Here is a 16,957-nt window from a genome sequence, read left to right on the forward strand (position 1 = left end):
TTATATATATATATGTACATTATAAAGTAGAAACTGTAGCTGCAAGAACTGAAAACCAATTTGGCCAATAACTAACTAATAATTCTTGGCAAAAACCCGACAAAAAAGGAAAGACTATTTGCGGCACGCCGAAGAGGAAATACTCTTGCGGCTTAAACGACAGTCTTGTCGCCCGCCTCTTGATACTTCTTCTATGGAAAATACCCTCTGGTAGGGTATACGAAAAGAAACAATACTAATTGCAATTTTCACACCAGACATTCGACAAGATAAAGCAAGAAATATGAGCGCCAATTGCCAATAGCTGAATTGCGTGCTGAAAGCACTTACAGATTTTTGGCCGGGTCGAGTGAGATAGCGAGAGAGAGAGAGGGTGAGAGAGGGAGGTAGAGAAACCTTTGAGCTGCAACTTTAGCTGACTCACGAGCTAGCCACAAATTGACTTCTCTCTTTTTTTGGTTTGGCCAGAAACGAAACCAAGTCAGCCGAGAGTCAGAGGCATCGACTCGGAGGCATTTCAATCAGGCGGACGGGTCGCTTGGCAACGTGAATGCTACACGAAATATCACTGGTTCGCCGGTCACCAGTCAGTCGCAGAGTCACAACAAACCATTGTGAATTGCGCAAAATTAGCCACATTTATGAGCCAGGCGCAAAAGCCATCTCTAAGCGTGAACCCAGCCAAAAACGTGAACGTGTGAACGTGAAGCGGGTAATCGATGAGCATTGGACATGACTCCGACTGCGACTCCGGCTCCGACTCTGGCCCAAATGGAAAAGCAGCCGGTTGCCAGTTGGCAGTTGGCAGTTGCCGGCTGCCATTGGCTAACTACGTGCACAAGGTCAAGTTGTTTATGGCCAGCACTTGATACTCGATATCATCGACACGCCGTGGCCCAAACCATTTTGGCCACATTTGAGCTGGCCATTTTTTTGTTGTCTTTGTCTTTCTCACTCGTGCTTGCCTTTTTTTTCATTTCGATTCAATTCAACTCCTTTGTGCCGAATTTATGAATATGTATGATTATTGCTGATCCAAGTGCTCTGAAAAGTGCATGTTTGTCGAATTTATTTGATTTTCAATTTGGTTTTTATTGTTGAAACTGTAAACCATTTCAACGCTTTGCTGTTAACCTTAGCGAAGTGCAACTTCGAGGCTCGAATTCGTTTCGAATTCGGTTGGTTTTGGTTTGGAATTGATTTCTTAACCAGCATACAAATATATCTAATTATTTATTATTGCCAAAACTACTGGAAATATAATAATTAATTGAAATATGAATTAGTTTTATTAAAATTAAATTTAAACATCTTTTGCATATAATTAATCACACTCAAAGCTTTCAGCTCATTAAGCTGCTGCCTTATTTTTTGAGCTTTTCTTAACTGGCATACAATTTGAAATTTTTGTAAATATATATTTGTAAATAATTAAATTTCCATACAATAAACCACAATATGCTTTCAGGAGCTTTCTACGCGGATTCTGCTGCTACAATCCTGGCAGCTTTAGCAGGAGCTTTTCTAAGCTAGCATACAAATATATTTGAATATTGTATTGCAAAATACAACAAAATCAACTGAACGACTTCTTAAACGATTCCTGTTATTTATACAATTAATCAGACTTAAAGCTTTCAGGAGCTTTGTAAGCTGGTTATGAGGAAGCTATTCATTCTTGGCAGCTAAAGCAGTAGCATAATAGGTGTGAATTTCCCATAAATATTTAAACATTTATGAAAATATTTGAATATTAATTAAAACAATAAATCGCACTTAAAGCTTTGAGGAGCTTTCTAAGCACATTGTGCTGCCTCTCACAGACTTTTCCCTTTTTGGACACACCCAATCGAATTATATATTGGCGAATAACTTATTTATTTTATGTTATTTGTTTAAATTTGGCTTAAAGCGCTTTCCAGTTGCTTTCTGCTTACATTGTGAATATCAAATTCGCGCGTTTCAAAGCGTTTTCCGTTGTCAGCTCAAATTTTGCAGCGTTAAATCTATGCATATATGTTTATATACTTATGCATTCGAACGATTCGCATTTTGATGATTCTCGAAAGCAAAAGTTATACCCAACACCCGCTCCGGCCCAACTTCCCTTTATATATATAGTTTTTTTTTTTGGTTCGTCTGACGTTTTCGCTTGTCACTTTCCATTTTAGACATTTGCAAATTTGCATTTTGCTGCTATTGAATATGTATGATATACTACTACTATATAAAAAAGGCAGACACAGAAACTACAACAACAACAACAACAACAGCAACAGCAACAACAACAACAGCAACAACAATAACAACAATGCGCTCACACATTTTGTCCCACGTATTCCATTTAATTTCTGTCGTGTATTTCATTTCAATCGACTTTTGCTTTTCATTCGGCGCGACTTTCGCGCACCAAAAATTCCAATTTGCATATGGAGGGCGCCAGGGCTGAAGCAGGGCCAGGGCTGCTGCTGCTGCTATGCCTGGGTCCAGGGGGGGGGGGGGGGCTTGCAGCTATGGCAACACTTGCTACACAAATGCTGGGCTAGAGCTGGCGCATCTAAGCATGGCCATTAAATTCAAGTCGGGGGAGGCCGAAAAATTGAAAATAAAACGCGCACAGATTGAAAACTGAGCGGCAAATGAAACGTGTCCTGCGACAGGATGCGGCACGTATCGGTGCCACAACTGCGACGTGACCTAGCTGCCAAATGGGCGCAGGTGGACACCTGCCACGCCCCCACTCCGTCCACCCACACACACACACCAACTGTCCAGTGGAAAATGTTTAATAGAAAAATTATGCACTGATTTGTTTTTGGTCTTAATCTTCTCTTTTTTTTCGCTGGCTATCTCGGGCTATTTTTTTTTTTTTTGGCTGTGTCATTTTCATGGCTGACTGACTGGCGCTTATGCAAATCGCGCAGCAGGAGCCAGAGGAGCGAAAAGGACAAACCGTAGCAAGTTCCGAGACGACGAAGGAATCGCAATCGAAATAAATTGCCAAAGTGTCGTCTGCACTAGCCGATGCGGCTAGCTGGCTGGCTATGGAGGGGGGGGGGGGGGGGGGGGCATGAGGATGAGGATTGACTGTGGGCGTTGCCGGCTCTGGCCAGCTATCGATGGCAGCAATTTCCGGCAGCATGCAGAAAAAAGCAACAACAACAACAACCAGTAAGAAAGTTGCAAGCGGGCATAACTGACTCTGCAATACTCTTTTGGCTTGAAATTTGCAAAATAAAATAGATCTCAGCTGCAGTCCTCAGTCCACATTTGTTTCGACTAGTTCTCAAGCTGCGAAACATTAAGGGGCTGAGGTGGGCGTGGACTGATCTTTAGCGAGGGTCTTTGGGGGATAAATCTAGCTTTAAAACTGTGACAACTTTCGATCTTCCTTGTGTGCCTGCCCCTAGTGGGCGTGGCTTAACAATTTTAACATTTTGAGGCAAATGTGCGCGCATATTTATTCCAAAATTTAAACTGCATACCTTGCTTATGGCATTCTTATTAATAATTTATTGTTGCTTTTATACTCTCAAATATATTTATTAATTGATTTATATATACTCGACGCCTTTAGTAGGCATAGCCACATTCCCCGAGCAAATATTCAAATACGAACAATTTCCAACAAATAGACAGTCGAATGAACTGCAAGACAAACCTTTGACAAAACCAATATACCCTTTTTTACCACCTAGCGAACGGGTATCTCAAGCCAGAGAGAAACGCCAAAAGAAACTCAGCGCAAATGTCGCTTTACATGGCAGGACGCCTTCGTCTTCTGCTTCTTCTTCTCCTTCCTCCTTATTCTTCTTCTTCTGCTGCTGCCACTCCCACGCTCGAGTGTCGTAAAAACAAACGCCAAATCCGCCGCATCAGATTGACAAAAAAAATAAGGAGAAGGAATCATACAAAAAAATGGGAATAAACTCAATTGGCACTCGAGAAAGGAGCAAAAAAAAGAAAAAAAATCCGTCGCAAGTCGAACGATTTCCGTTCTTTTCGTTACGCATAACATTTGCAGTTAGTGGCAGTCACGCTGCCACGCCCACAGAACTACTAAAGCACTTTTAGAACAATGACGGGCTGCAAACTTTATTTGCTGCCCTTTGACCCACCCCACACCCAACCCCCCCCCCCCCCCCTCCGCCCCTCCGCCCGCGCGCTCACCCACCCATCGATTTGTCAACAATTTCAAATTGGTTGCATTTTTATTGGCAAAGCGCTGGAATTTCATTTTATTGGCCATTTCGGGTTGACCTTCGTGCAGAAGAAGTAGAAATAGCCAAGTTGAGACCTGGCTGCCTGTCTAAATAGTTGTGAATACCCTGTAATGCAGCTAAGAAGGGTTATATGCCACTTCGAGGTGATCAACTAGCAAAGGAGCAGATAAGGGAAAAATAATTGTGTTCAGCAGAAGAAATCAATAAAGCTTAGGGAGCTATAGGAATATTCTGAATATTCAAAATACCCTGTAATATAGCTGTAGAGGATTTGAAGTTAATGTGAGAGAGATATAAAGGAGGTTCAATGAACTATTCGTGCTTAAATAATCCCTCTCACATTTATATGCACTGAATAAACACTTAAAATACCCTATAATCTAGCTGTTAAGTGGCATATTGTCTTTACAAGCGAACATCTTGGAAGTGCGAGAGAGGTAAAGATAATTTAAGCAATTATTCTTGCTTTAATTCTTTCGCTCTCTCTTTTTTATTCTCCATTTAACTTAACTAAATAGTTTTAATACCCTGTAAATGTGCTGTAAAGGCTTAGATTCTATTTGAAGAGGAAGAGAGATAGGGACAATTTACAAATTATTCTTGTATAAATTCATTCTCTTTCTCTCTCTCTCTCTCCCTCTCCCTCTCTCTCTGTCTTTCTCTTCAAATGAAGAATAAACCTTTATAGCTTTATTACAGGGTATTGAAACAAATCAGTTAGTTGGGAGAGAGAGAGAGAGAGAGAGAGAGATCATTTACTCACTCAAAAACGATTCGTTCTTGTGTGCTGAGTATCTGGCAGTCGTGTCGATCCTGTTGCGCAGTTCTTCTCGCTGGGCAAATTCCGCAATAAATTGCGCTGTGCCAAACCAAGTTTTTTGCATAATTTGAATTGTTCGCTGTTAGATTGGTTTTGTGTGTCGTGAGTTTCTCTCAGTTAACTTGGGGGACTTTTTAATAGTATTTTTTATGCCTCGCTTGGGCTTATTGCAAATTCAATTTGTAGATTCTGAATTGAATTATTTGCTTTAATTGGAGATGCCGCTGCCGGAGTCTAAGTGTGTCCATAAGTGGCTGCCACAATGAAAGACGAGCCGAATGGGGTTAATGGGCACGACTTGGACTTGGACGCGGATCGGACTGGGACTCGGACTGGGACTGGGACTGGGACTGGGTCTTGTAATGGGTCTGAGGCTGAAAGCGAATGCATTTAGCTGCAATTACATGGCACAAATATCAAAAGCATAAAAACAAAAATAATAATAATCTTGTGCACACGAACGCTTTTCCTCTTGCGGCTTTTCTTTTTGCGTGCCATGCAATTAATTTTCCCGACACACTAAAGACTTTATGCGAACTCTACACTCGCTGTCCTCCTGTTTACCATGTCTGCTGTGTCTCTGTTGCCTGTGTTTTCCTGTCATTAAGCCGTTCGCTGCTCTCTGTGTTGTATCTGATAAATGTGTCCGCAAATATGGCAACTGCGGCAGTCACACTTTCACCCCTCCCCACCCAACTCCCTTTATTTGTGCGTGTGTTTCACACTCTGTGAAATAGCATGCCGCAGTTCAGCAGGTGTCATAAACATATTTAACGACAACAACAAAGTCAAATTAAATAATTACTTAAGCGCCGGCCAGACACAACACGACGAAGGTCTATGAAAAATACTCGACAAATTACGAAATTCTTAACAAACAAAAAACTGACTGGTTTATGTGCTATAATTAGTTGCACAAATAATTATCATTAAAGGACGTAGCTATAAACTATGCAGCTTATTTATTTGAAACTAGCACAAATATTCTGCTTAAATGGCGCATTTGATTTAAAGCCGACAAAGAAGGAGTTCATTATTTACTCAAAGCTCAGGCATGACTCATGGACATTAATCAAAGTCAGAAGTTGCCGTTTTCTTTGCATAATGTGCGCCATATCTGGATATATTTGTATCAATCGACACCTTTTTGTGTGTCATAAAGAACTTACATTCGAGTCCAATCGGGACAAAGAAACCACATCTTACAGCTGTGGGGACAGCTGCTGGCTTGCTCAGCGAAATGAAATTGGAATCTGAGTTTTAAATTGTTGCTGTTGAAATACACGCAGCTATATTTATATAAATCCACTTATATATAGTTTATTTACTTTCGGAATAATGAGAAAATAAATAAATGGCTATAAAAATCGAAAGTTGCTGCTGTATTTGAACTGGCGACCGCCCGCTGGCTGGTTCGACGCCGCCGTTACGCTTGGCTTTAACCGCTTTCTGTATGTCTATATAGTATATATCTATATGCATATATTTATCATGTTTATAACACTATTATTTAGCGCTTATTTATGACAAGGCGTGTCGTAATCTTATTTATTCTTTGTGCTACTTCAAACGAAAGACTTGAGTGCTTGCATAAAGTATTTAAATAATACTAAATTATGCTATATATTGCTATATTATGATAGCCCTGTGCGTGTGTGTGTGCGTGTGTGTGTGTGCCACAAGCGTGCATAAGTATTTTAAGCATGCCCCAAAAGAGAATGCCACAGAAAATCTATTTGGTGCTAAATTAAATCACTTGAAGATGCCAACGCGCGATATTAAAAGCGCATAGAATCCAAGTGAAATCACTACGCAACAGACTAGCTTGTGGAACGCGGAGAGGGGAAGGGGGGGCTATCCATGAGAGGGAGGGGGAGGGGGGAGACTGGGTGTCTATATGGCGCTGTGGAACGATCCAGCGAAAAGCGAAACAAAGGCAACCGCTGAAGCGACAAACAGCGACAGCAACAACAAATTGAAATGACCTACATAATGGCCAAGAGCCTTGTTGTTGCTGTTGTTGTTGTTGTTGGCGGCATGATTATTGTTATTGTTGCCCATCATAGAAGCAGCGAGTTGCGAGAGAAACGACGACGACGACGACAACTGCATGAATGAATATCCCAACCTCATGATGAGCTAACGAGCAATTTAAGAATTTAATTTATGTGCATACACACACACGCTCACTCACACTTAGCTGCAGATACATTTACAGATGCAGATACAGATACATGTCTGCTGGCAGCCACTGTATGTCGCATGCAACATGACAGCGGCCAGCAACAGCAGCAGCGCCGTTTGGAGCCTAATGACGTAGCCACTTAAGCGCGTTTCATGCTTGTGTGTATGAGTGTGTGCTTCGGTGTGTGTGTGTGTGAGTTTGGGTGTGTGTGTGCGCGCCACATTGGCTGCGGTTCTTTCGAATGCTGACAGAGTCCGTGGTAGCTGCTGCTGCTGCTGCTGCTGTCGCATTGGCAACATGTTAAAGTAATTGCCAACCCGGATGCTTGGCAGCCAACGCTGCCATCACTGGCTGTGCCACATGAAAGCCAGAAATTAGAAACGGATCTGAAATTAGAAATGCCTCAAGCCCAATGCAGTGCAGCTCTCAAGTTGTTGTTGCTGATGTTGTTGTCAGCCAGTCGAAAGCCCAATTGCAGTCCCATTGAGGCTCATAATGTTGGGCACTTGGGTGCCCAGTCGCATTGTGTGTGGGTGACATTTATGTATACGAATATAAATAAATATATATATATACATAAATATATGGAATAACACTCGGAGAAAGAACAAGACAAATTTATGTGACTTTTTATATCCTGAACCCTTTAACAGGCAGAAGGAAGCATAAATAAACCAATTTGTACTGCCCACCAATTTACGTCACAATTTTAATGCAGTTGACTCTTTGGGAATATACAAATATTCTATAGCACAATAAGATCTACTGTTGAGAATTTCATCAAGATCGGTTAAGAAACACAGAAGTTATTAAAGAATATGTGTCAAAAGTTGCGCGCTTTCATAGGCAAAAAGTTGTTAGGCTTATTTAAAGTAAGCGCATTCTTGTGACAAGTACTTTTGACTTAAAGCAATCTACATTTATATATGAATTTCTTAACAATTATTCTTCTTAAAGCCAGCTCAATTTGTTCTATTTTATTTCAAGAAGCAAACTCTGGAATTGATCGCACTTTTCTCTGAGTGTACACATAAATTTAGTATAATGCATTTATATGCGTATATATTTATATATGCGAGGGGGCGCGCCAGCTGGCTGCCAGCCGTCGACAAGTCTGCAGTGCCACACTTTACACTTGGCATGCTGCCCTATATACGCCAACATGTTCCTCCCGCATCCCACTTTGCCGGCCTTTGTTCCTTCTGCGTGTGTGTGAGTGTGTGTGGGCGGCATTTGTTGGCAGTTGCAATGATTGCGTTTTATGCATTCAAAAATTGGCAATAAACGCGTTCGCTGCCGGCAAACTTTGTCCGCATTTATAGCCCGATTGCATCGATGGCTGCGATGGACAGCGCCAACTTTTCCATATAATCTTTTACGCGGGCATTAAGCTCACTTACGAGCCAGTTCACGACAATGCCAACAGATAGCAAGACAATGTGTGTGCGTGTGTGTGTGTGTGGAGAGAGAATTCGAGACTTTGCGGCAGCTTTCGTTGCCAACTGGCAACTGTTGAAGTCGCATGACACCAGCTGAAAGTAGTCTTAAATGAGATTAAACTCGATAAAGTCGTATTAGTCGCTTGCATTTGTATTAACCACAATGAAACTAACTTAAACCTTGACTAAACAGCTTTTAATGTTCGCATAGTGCATCTATTTGAGCATTAAGCGTAACTGTTCCAGCTTAAAGTTGTCTTAGTTGGGATTTACCTAGATAAAGTCTCATTGTTTGGTTGCATTTTTGTGTAAATTAACTTGCAAGATTTAAGAATCATTTTACACTAACTATTTAAAGCTTGCAGCTGCGCTAACGAGCTTTAAGTTTTCACATACTGAACTCTTGCGTGCTTTAAGAATTCAGATAAACTGTTAAAACTGAAAAGAGCTTTAAGTTATATATAAATATTCTTCACAAAAGAGCTTTAAGCTAATTTACCTAAGCTATTAAAAAGCAAGCTGAAATGTTTAAAATTATAAGTGAAGAGCTTTAAGCCAGTTTACCTAAGCTTTAAGAACTTAGCGCAACTGTTTAAATGTCTGCACTAGCGAGCTCCAATAGCTTCTAGAGCCCAATCGAAAAGAGCTTTACTTTATTCACTAGCGAGCTTTAATTCAATTTACTTAAGCTTTAATCTGTTAGAGCAACTGTCAAGCTGAAGACAGTCCAAGCTGATATTAAACTTGTCAAAGACTTTAAGCAAAACTTTTTGCATACCCAAACTATGGTTGTTATTAAATCTTAGATCTTCACAAAGAAGCTTTAAGTCAAATTGAGCTTTAAGCGCAAACTTTAGCAACTGTCACTCGACTAAAAGCGTTTAGCGCAGCGGCAACAATAGCTTAACGACTCAACTTTGTGCTGTCTGTGCCTCAGTCCGTCTGCCTGTCAGCCTGTTTCTCTGCCTGCCTGTCAGTCTGTCTCGCTGCCAGAGTCGTGTTCGTGTGTTACGCCCACCGGCACTTTAATCTAAACTGTGAGGCGTGAGGCAGGCACCGAGGCAGGCGCAGCGCTGCAATTTTAACTGGAACTGGAACCGAACTCAACTGAACTGAACTAAACTAAACTAAACTCCGAAACTCGACTCTAGACACTCGGCTTTTGCGTCAGTCAAGCGTCAAAGCGTTTTCAGTTTACTTGGCGAAAATAAACGTTGGCCAAGTTCGCCAACACACCTCCCGCCCCCAACTGCTGCCCCTCTAAGATTGGCGTCTCCAGTTAGTAGGTCAGAAGTTTTTGTGTTCTGGTCTATGTGTGAAATTGTTACTTTTACTCTAATATTTCAACCCGCTCTTTAAGTACACAAAAGTCAACGTGACTTTGTCTCTTTTGCTTGCGATACCACTTCTTCTTCTTGTTGTTTTATGGTTGTCTGGTTGCTTTCATTTTTATATGCAACAACAGGAACAACAACTGCGACAGCGACAGCGAGTGCGATTTTAATGCTGGGTGAATGTCATGTTCTGAGACACAAATGCGGCTCTCCCCCCCCAAACTGCTACTGGTTTTCATTTTATGTTAACCCAGACAAAGGCACAAAAGCAACAAGAGAGAGAGAGAGAGGGTGAGAGAAGGAGAGAGTTCTTATAAGTAGTCGGTAGAGCTCTGGACAGATACTTACCAACATTTACAGATGGGTATTCGGGCATTATTCTCTCTCACTCCGACTCCCACTCTCTTTCTCTGTCTCGCTCTCACCTGTCTCTCTCTCCCTTGCAGCACTCACTTTGAAGTTTTTAAAGCTGTCGCAGTGTCATGAAATTTAATAGAACACCTGAGCTCTGCTTTATGCCTTGACGGGCTTCCTGCTGCCTTTTATGCTCTTATTTAAAGACCACAGTTTTTTTGAAATTTATCAGCGCACAGAATGATAAAACATCACAAATATAAAAAACGAATTTTTAAAGAGCTTCTCAAATTAATTTAGCTAAACTTCACACCTCAACGAATTTAAGCTCAACTTATTTGAGTTAGAGTATTTTGTGTCTGTGTTTCACTTCTTTTTAGCTAAAAAAGCAGCCGAAAATTCGCCGAACTCACTTAGTTACAAATATAATACAGAAATAGAAATCAAGGTGCCTTAATTTCATGCCAAATTATAAAAGTCCACAAACAAAAAAAGCTAAAAAAAAACTCCATTACAAATCAGAACTCTGCGGTAAAGTTGAAAAGCGCTCTGTAATTACGGCTTCGGTTTTTGGGGCTTTGCGGGGGGCGGCAGCGGGCAGCTTTGATTGAAAGTTGAAAATGGCTTTTTTGGGGTTATTTTTCCTGTTTTTTTTTTTCTCTGTTTTTTTTTTTTGGCGCGCTATAAGCGCCCACTTACATTTAGTGAAGCGATCTAATGCTAAACTCAGCACGCTCCGGCACCGAATTCGTTTCCCACTCTGGAGCTGGCTCCGACCCCGGCTCCGGCTCTGGGTTCAGGCAAACAAAAGCGAAACAAAACCCGAAAACGCTTTGTCAGCGGGCCCAAAACTTGATTTGTAGCCAGCCAAACAGTCCAAGCAAACCAAACCAAGCGTCTATCCGAGCCAAGCATTCATCCATTCATCTATTCATCTGTGGACTGAAGTTTGGTTTGTGAAAAATCATTATTTAATTTGCTATTCTCCGTGCTCTTTGTTCTCGCTGTTCGTCTACTTATTGTTATTGTTGTTTAAGAAAATGTGCCAATGTTATTATCTTTAGCAATATTTCTACTAATTACAGTCGCTGCAACTAGGTATGTGTGGTACACTTAGAGAAACGGATTTCTCTAAGTTCTGGTTTAAATTTGAAGTGGATTTTTCTTAATATGCATGAGACTTGTTTTCAAATTTACAAAAATATTGATTTACGAATTTTTCTGCTTGAAATAAGTGTTAAATATTCTTAATGTAAGTGGAACTATGCTTAAACTTAGTATTATTAAGTAAGAAATACCAATTAGAAGAATTTTCCTGCTTCAAAATAAGCATAAAACGTTCTCAATGCAAGTTTGACTATGCTTAATTTAAGTACTTTTTTAAAGTCATACGCTTAGGAATTTCTACTTTAATAGAATTTTGTTTAAATAAGAACTTTGTTCGTGAATAAAGAAATCTCGATCTTATCTTAACAAAGTTTCAGCGCAAAAGCGTTATAAAAGAAAGTACAAACTTTGTACTTTGTTAAAGCCATATATCTAGGAACTTAAATATAAGTTTCTTAAATAAAAGAACTTTGTACTTTGTCAAACTTATTTCAATAATGTTCTTACGAAAAAATATGAATGCTAGTAGAACTATTCTTAAATTGTGTACTCTATTCGAGTCAAGTATCTTGAAAAAGTATCTTATGGTACTTTTGCTTTTAGTTTAAGGAATCTTAAACTTATTTTCATCAAATTTTTTCCTAATTTGATTACAAAATTCCCCTTTTTTTTCTCTCAGTGTGAGAGTATTCGATTACATTTGCTGCATTTCTTTAATTTTATGCCATTAGCATTACGCAAGAGAGAAAAGTGCATTCGTAACAGACGGACAGACAGAGAGACAGAGAGAGAGAGAGAGAGAGAGAAAGGGAGGGGGGTAGAGGCACGAAATGAAGATGAAAGCAAACAGCAAATAAATAAAATATTTATGCTAGTTTATTTACTTAAAACAAAAAACATTTCGTTTTCAGTGCGCGAATTCCTTTTTTGGCGTTATTTAATTAGTTTCTGTTTGCACCTCATTGCAGCCCCACTCCCACCCCGCCCCCTTCGCCCACCTTCGCCCACCTGGCTCTTTCAATTTCGTGTGTCTGGCAAAGTTTTCATTAGTGTGTTTTCTCAGTTTTTTCCACCAATTTTTTTTTTTATTGGTTTCCAGGCCACTTTTGCTTTCAGACGTGTTAATTAGGTGCCATTTGCTGTTGCTGATTTGGGCTTAAAGATTTCTGTGCTGCGGTCATGAGTTCGCTTCATTCTGCACAGATCTGGCGGAAATGTATTCGAATATCTTCATGTCAAATCATTTGCTTTGATGTGGCAAAGTCTCATCAATTGTTCTGCGCACGCTGCACGTTTCCCACAGATTCGGTTTCGCTTTCGCATAATTCTATGGCCCCCCGGCCCGCACAGCCTCCGCCAAGTTCTAAGCACATTTCTGAATGAGTTTCTCAGTTGAGAGAATTTCGTAAAGAGAGAATTCAAATTGCAGGAGGGCCCCATGTCGAGGTGGCAACGACCCCAGCCCATGCAAGCACGCAACACAAAGAAGCCGCAACAAAAGCAACAACAACAACAAAAGCAACATTGATGATTGATTAACATCAAATTAGCTGAACAGCAGGCAACAGCAGTGCTTAAAGATACTGCACTTTGAGATACAGATACAGCTAGAACTAAATGCAGCTATAGAATTTGAAGATTCAATTAAAATGACAGCCGAACAGTAGCTAATTGCGAGTGAAACTTAAGTTGTGCAATCGACTAATTGCGCATTTGTTGTTGGCCATAAAAGTACAGCTCAATCTATTGTATAGATATATATGCGATAGATAGATATACATATATATATATAAATATATTTATACGATAGATATGGCAGCTACTTGTAAGCCGCAAAGTAGTTCAGGGGCAGCTTAGCGAGCGAGTTTATCAAAAGGCAGCTGTCGGACAGACAGTCTGAGAGTCAGTCAGTCAGTCAGTTAGTCAGTCAGTCAGTTAGTCAGTCAGTCAGTTAGTCAGTCAGTCAATCATTCAGTCAGTCAGTCAATCAGTCAGCTTTACTTATAAGCGAGCTTTGCGAACAAGTTTATAAAAAGGCAGCTGTCGGACAGGCGGAGAGTCAGTCAGCCAGCCAGTCAGTCAGGCAGTCAGTCAGGCAGTCAATCACTCAGTCAATCAGTCAGTCAACCACTCAGTCAGTCAGCTTTACTTATAAGCGAGCTTTGCGAACGAGTATATCAAAGAGCAGCTGTCGGGCAGTCAGTCAGTCGTTCAGTCAGCAGTCAATGTGCATTAACATTTACATCGAACTGCATTTCAATTTTTTTTTTTATTTTTTTTAATTAATTAATTGCAATTTGTTATTGTAATTTGCCAGCATTGACACAGTTTTTGCAGCGTTAAATTAAATAAAATGAAAACTTTCATTTTGTTATGTTTTTTTCTTCTGTTTTTTGTTGTTGTTGTTTTCATTTAAATGTCGGCTTTTCCGGCGAGCAAACTTGACATTTACAGGCGACTGCGCAATTTTCAATTGATTAAGCAATTTTATAGTTTTCCCAACAAAAGCCAATGCCAAAGTTGTTGTCGTCGAGTTGTCGTTTCGATAAGCACTTTTCCAAGCAAGAGATTGATTAACAATTTTCATTCGATTCATTGCAACTGCCACAATTTTTAAGTATTTTGCATGCACGCGCTCGTAAAAGGCCGCCATAAATTGCCACGGCTCAAACTCCCCTCTTTCCCCTTCCTCTCCCTCCCTTCCGCCAGCTACCAGTTATATACATAAAGATTTTTTAGCGTGCGCGCTAATCAAAGCGCTAAATGGCAGCCAAAGCCTGCATCAAGTTCGGTTTTATTTATTGCGAGGCCCCAAACGCAGTTTTGTTTTTAGCGATAGCTAAAACTCAAATGGCTATAAAATGGCTGACTAATAGATCTCTAAACGCAACTCAAGCTTCAACTTTGGGTAGCAAAAAACACAGTAAAATAAATAGGACACGTGGTAGGTTATCGTTCTACAATAGCTTTTGTGTTTATTATCCAATTGTTATAAACTTTTTAAGATACAAACCAAATGTTAACATATACCAAATATCTTTGTGAACACTAATGGCAAATTTGATGACCCTAGCAGCTGTTATCAAAGGAATATACTCTCGAAAGCAGATCCGCAAATCGATATTAATTGAATTTTCGATAATGGAAGATGTTATCGGATCTACTAGAACTGCACACAGTAAATCGCATGTCTAGCTATTGTTCAATGTTTAAAAGCAGATCTGATGATCGATATTTATCGATTTTGTCGAAAACGGGAGCTTATATCATCAGAAAATAACCTAGTTCTGAAGACAATAAGGCTCATGTCTACCTTAGGCCCATTTTTAATGCGTACAAGGGATAAAAACAGATCTGAGAATCGATATTATTTGATATTTTGCTAATGTAATATGTTATCGATAATAAGATTAACTAGTTCTGTGCACAATAAGCCGCATGTCTAGCTATTGTCTTTGTTCAATGAGAACAGAATCTGAGAATCGATATGTATCGATTTTTCCATAAAAGAAGTTATCGAAAATAAGCTGAGCTAATTCTGATCACAATAGGGCGCATATACAGATAGAAAGTCCCATTTTCAATGTTAAATAAAATAAGTTCTGCTCACAATAAGCCGCATATAGTCCCAGTGTTAATTATTCAAAACGGATCTGAGAATCGATATCGAGAGCTGTTATCGAAAATGAGCTAAGCTAGTTCTGCGATATGATATGCCACATGTCGAGCTCTCATCCGGATTTCAATGATTGCAGGGTATATGTAAAAATACATTTTTTCAAATAAATGTGCACGAAAAAATAAGCAGATAAAGTTCGACTTAGAAAAAGCTGGTTTGACGATGCGCTGTGAAAAGTATTTAACAAAAGAAAAAGTACAAGTTCTTTGACGTTTTTTTTGTTTTTTATTATTATTGTTTTATTCTATTTAATGCTTCAACAATAGCAATGATAAAGCTGGTTTTGCCTGCGACGTGAGAACTGACAACTGACAACTGACTGAATTTTGGTTTGGTTTTCCACATTCTTTTGGCTGATTTTACCTTTCGCTCTGACATTTTGCGCACTCATTTCCTTTTGCTGGGCTGGGCGTGTGATGAGCGATGGATGCGCTAAGAAGATCTTATTTATCATGCGATGACATGGCGGCACATGATGAAACGCGGCCCTCCCTCCCCAAACACATGGCTCACAGATAGGCCCGAGTTGGCGACAGGGCGATGCCTCGAGCGTATTTAACCCCTTGCCTTGGCCGAGAGTGTATTGTGTACATTTAATGGCGCATCATAAAAAAATCCCCGAAATCCTCGGGCGACAACATCAAATTATTAAACATAAATTTCCGGCCATTGCCGGTTGGCCTTTTTATGCACGTAATTTTCCAACAATTTATCATTCGGTTTGCTTAAATTGCTTCGATGACACAAAACTGGGCAACGTCCCATTGGACTCGGCTTGCGGGCGGGAGGGGGGCGGTAGGCGAGTTTCTTCGGGAGTTGGGGGTCACGGGTCGCAGCTGCTCGCCTATAAATATTTCGTCGTCTAATTGTTTGGCAAGCCCCGAGCTCAAAGGCTGCCCCCCCCTCCCCTCTCCTCCATCTGCTCCCAACTCTTTAAAAAGGGGTTGTCAACGAGCGTCTGTGGCCATAAAGAAAATGCTGCCTTGGTTCGTATCCTTAAACGAATCTCTGCCTCCAGCCTCCTGCCTCCTGCCTCCTGCCTCCAGCCACTTCAATGTCTGTGTCCGTGTCTGCGTCTGTGTCTGAGTCTGAGTCGCAGTCGCAGTCGAAGTCTGTATCTGTGTCCTAATGAATTTACGCACACACGTCGTCATTGTCGTCCTTTTGTTGCACAGTGGCACAAAGTGCGTTTACGCTTGACGAATTTTCAAATATAATATTTGGTAAAGTTGTTTTTAATGCACCAAGACTATATTTTAGGGTCTAATTTGTTGCATAGCACATTCTAGCCCACTGTGCAGCGCTTTATATAGAATATAAGGTAAATAAGTGGGGCCCACAGGTTTGTGACTTCAGCTTTCATGTTGTCAATTAATATATTTTTTTAATATATAATGTTTACCATTTTAAGCATTTCTAGCCCACTGTGCAGCAGCGTCTTTAATATAATATTTGATAAATAGGCAAAGGCTACGAATTTTATGCCTCAATACCTTTTTTACTAAGGTTTTATTTTTCTTAGTGGATATTTTTGAACAAGTTTAGAGCGTGCTTAGTCCACTGTGCAGTGCTACCTTATAGAATGTAATGTAAATATACAGAACTTACGTTTTTAAACCTTCATATTTTATATTGCCGATTTATATATATTTTTTGAAATATATAATTTCCACAAATTTCGAGCGCTTCTAGCCCACTGTGCAGTGTTATCTTCTTATGGAAGGCTTTTATTCATAGATATTTTTCAGCAATTTTCGTGCGCTTCTAGCCCACTGTGCAGCGTTGTCTTTGGTGCTGTTCGTGCAGCGTCTGCGTC

The 16,957-nt window shown here is 40.2% G+C and overlaps 1 protein-coding gene across 1 annotated transcript in view; it reads left to right on the top strand.

The window, feature by feature from the left end:
- The window catches only part of LOC135434951 (uncharacterized), a 57,188-nt gene that overhangs the window by 30,192 nt on the left and 10,039 nt on the right, over positions 1 to 16,957 (top strand). The window lies entirely within an intron of this gene.

This window comes from Drosophila montana, unplaced genomic scaffold (genome assembly GCF_035044405.1).
Source record: "Drosophila montana isolate Dmon_TW-CO22-7 unplaced genomic scaffold, ASM3504440v1 contig_3468_1, whole genome shotgun sequence".
Classification (NCBI taxonomy): Eukaryota; Metazoa; Arthropoda; class Insecta; order Diptera; family Drosophilidae; genus Drosophila; species Drosophila montana.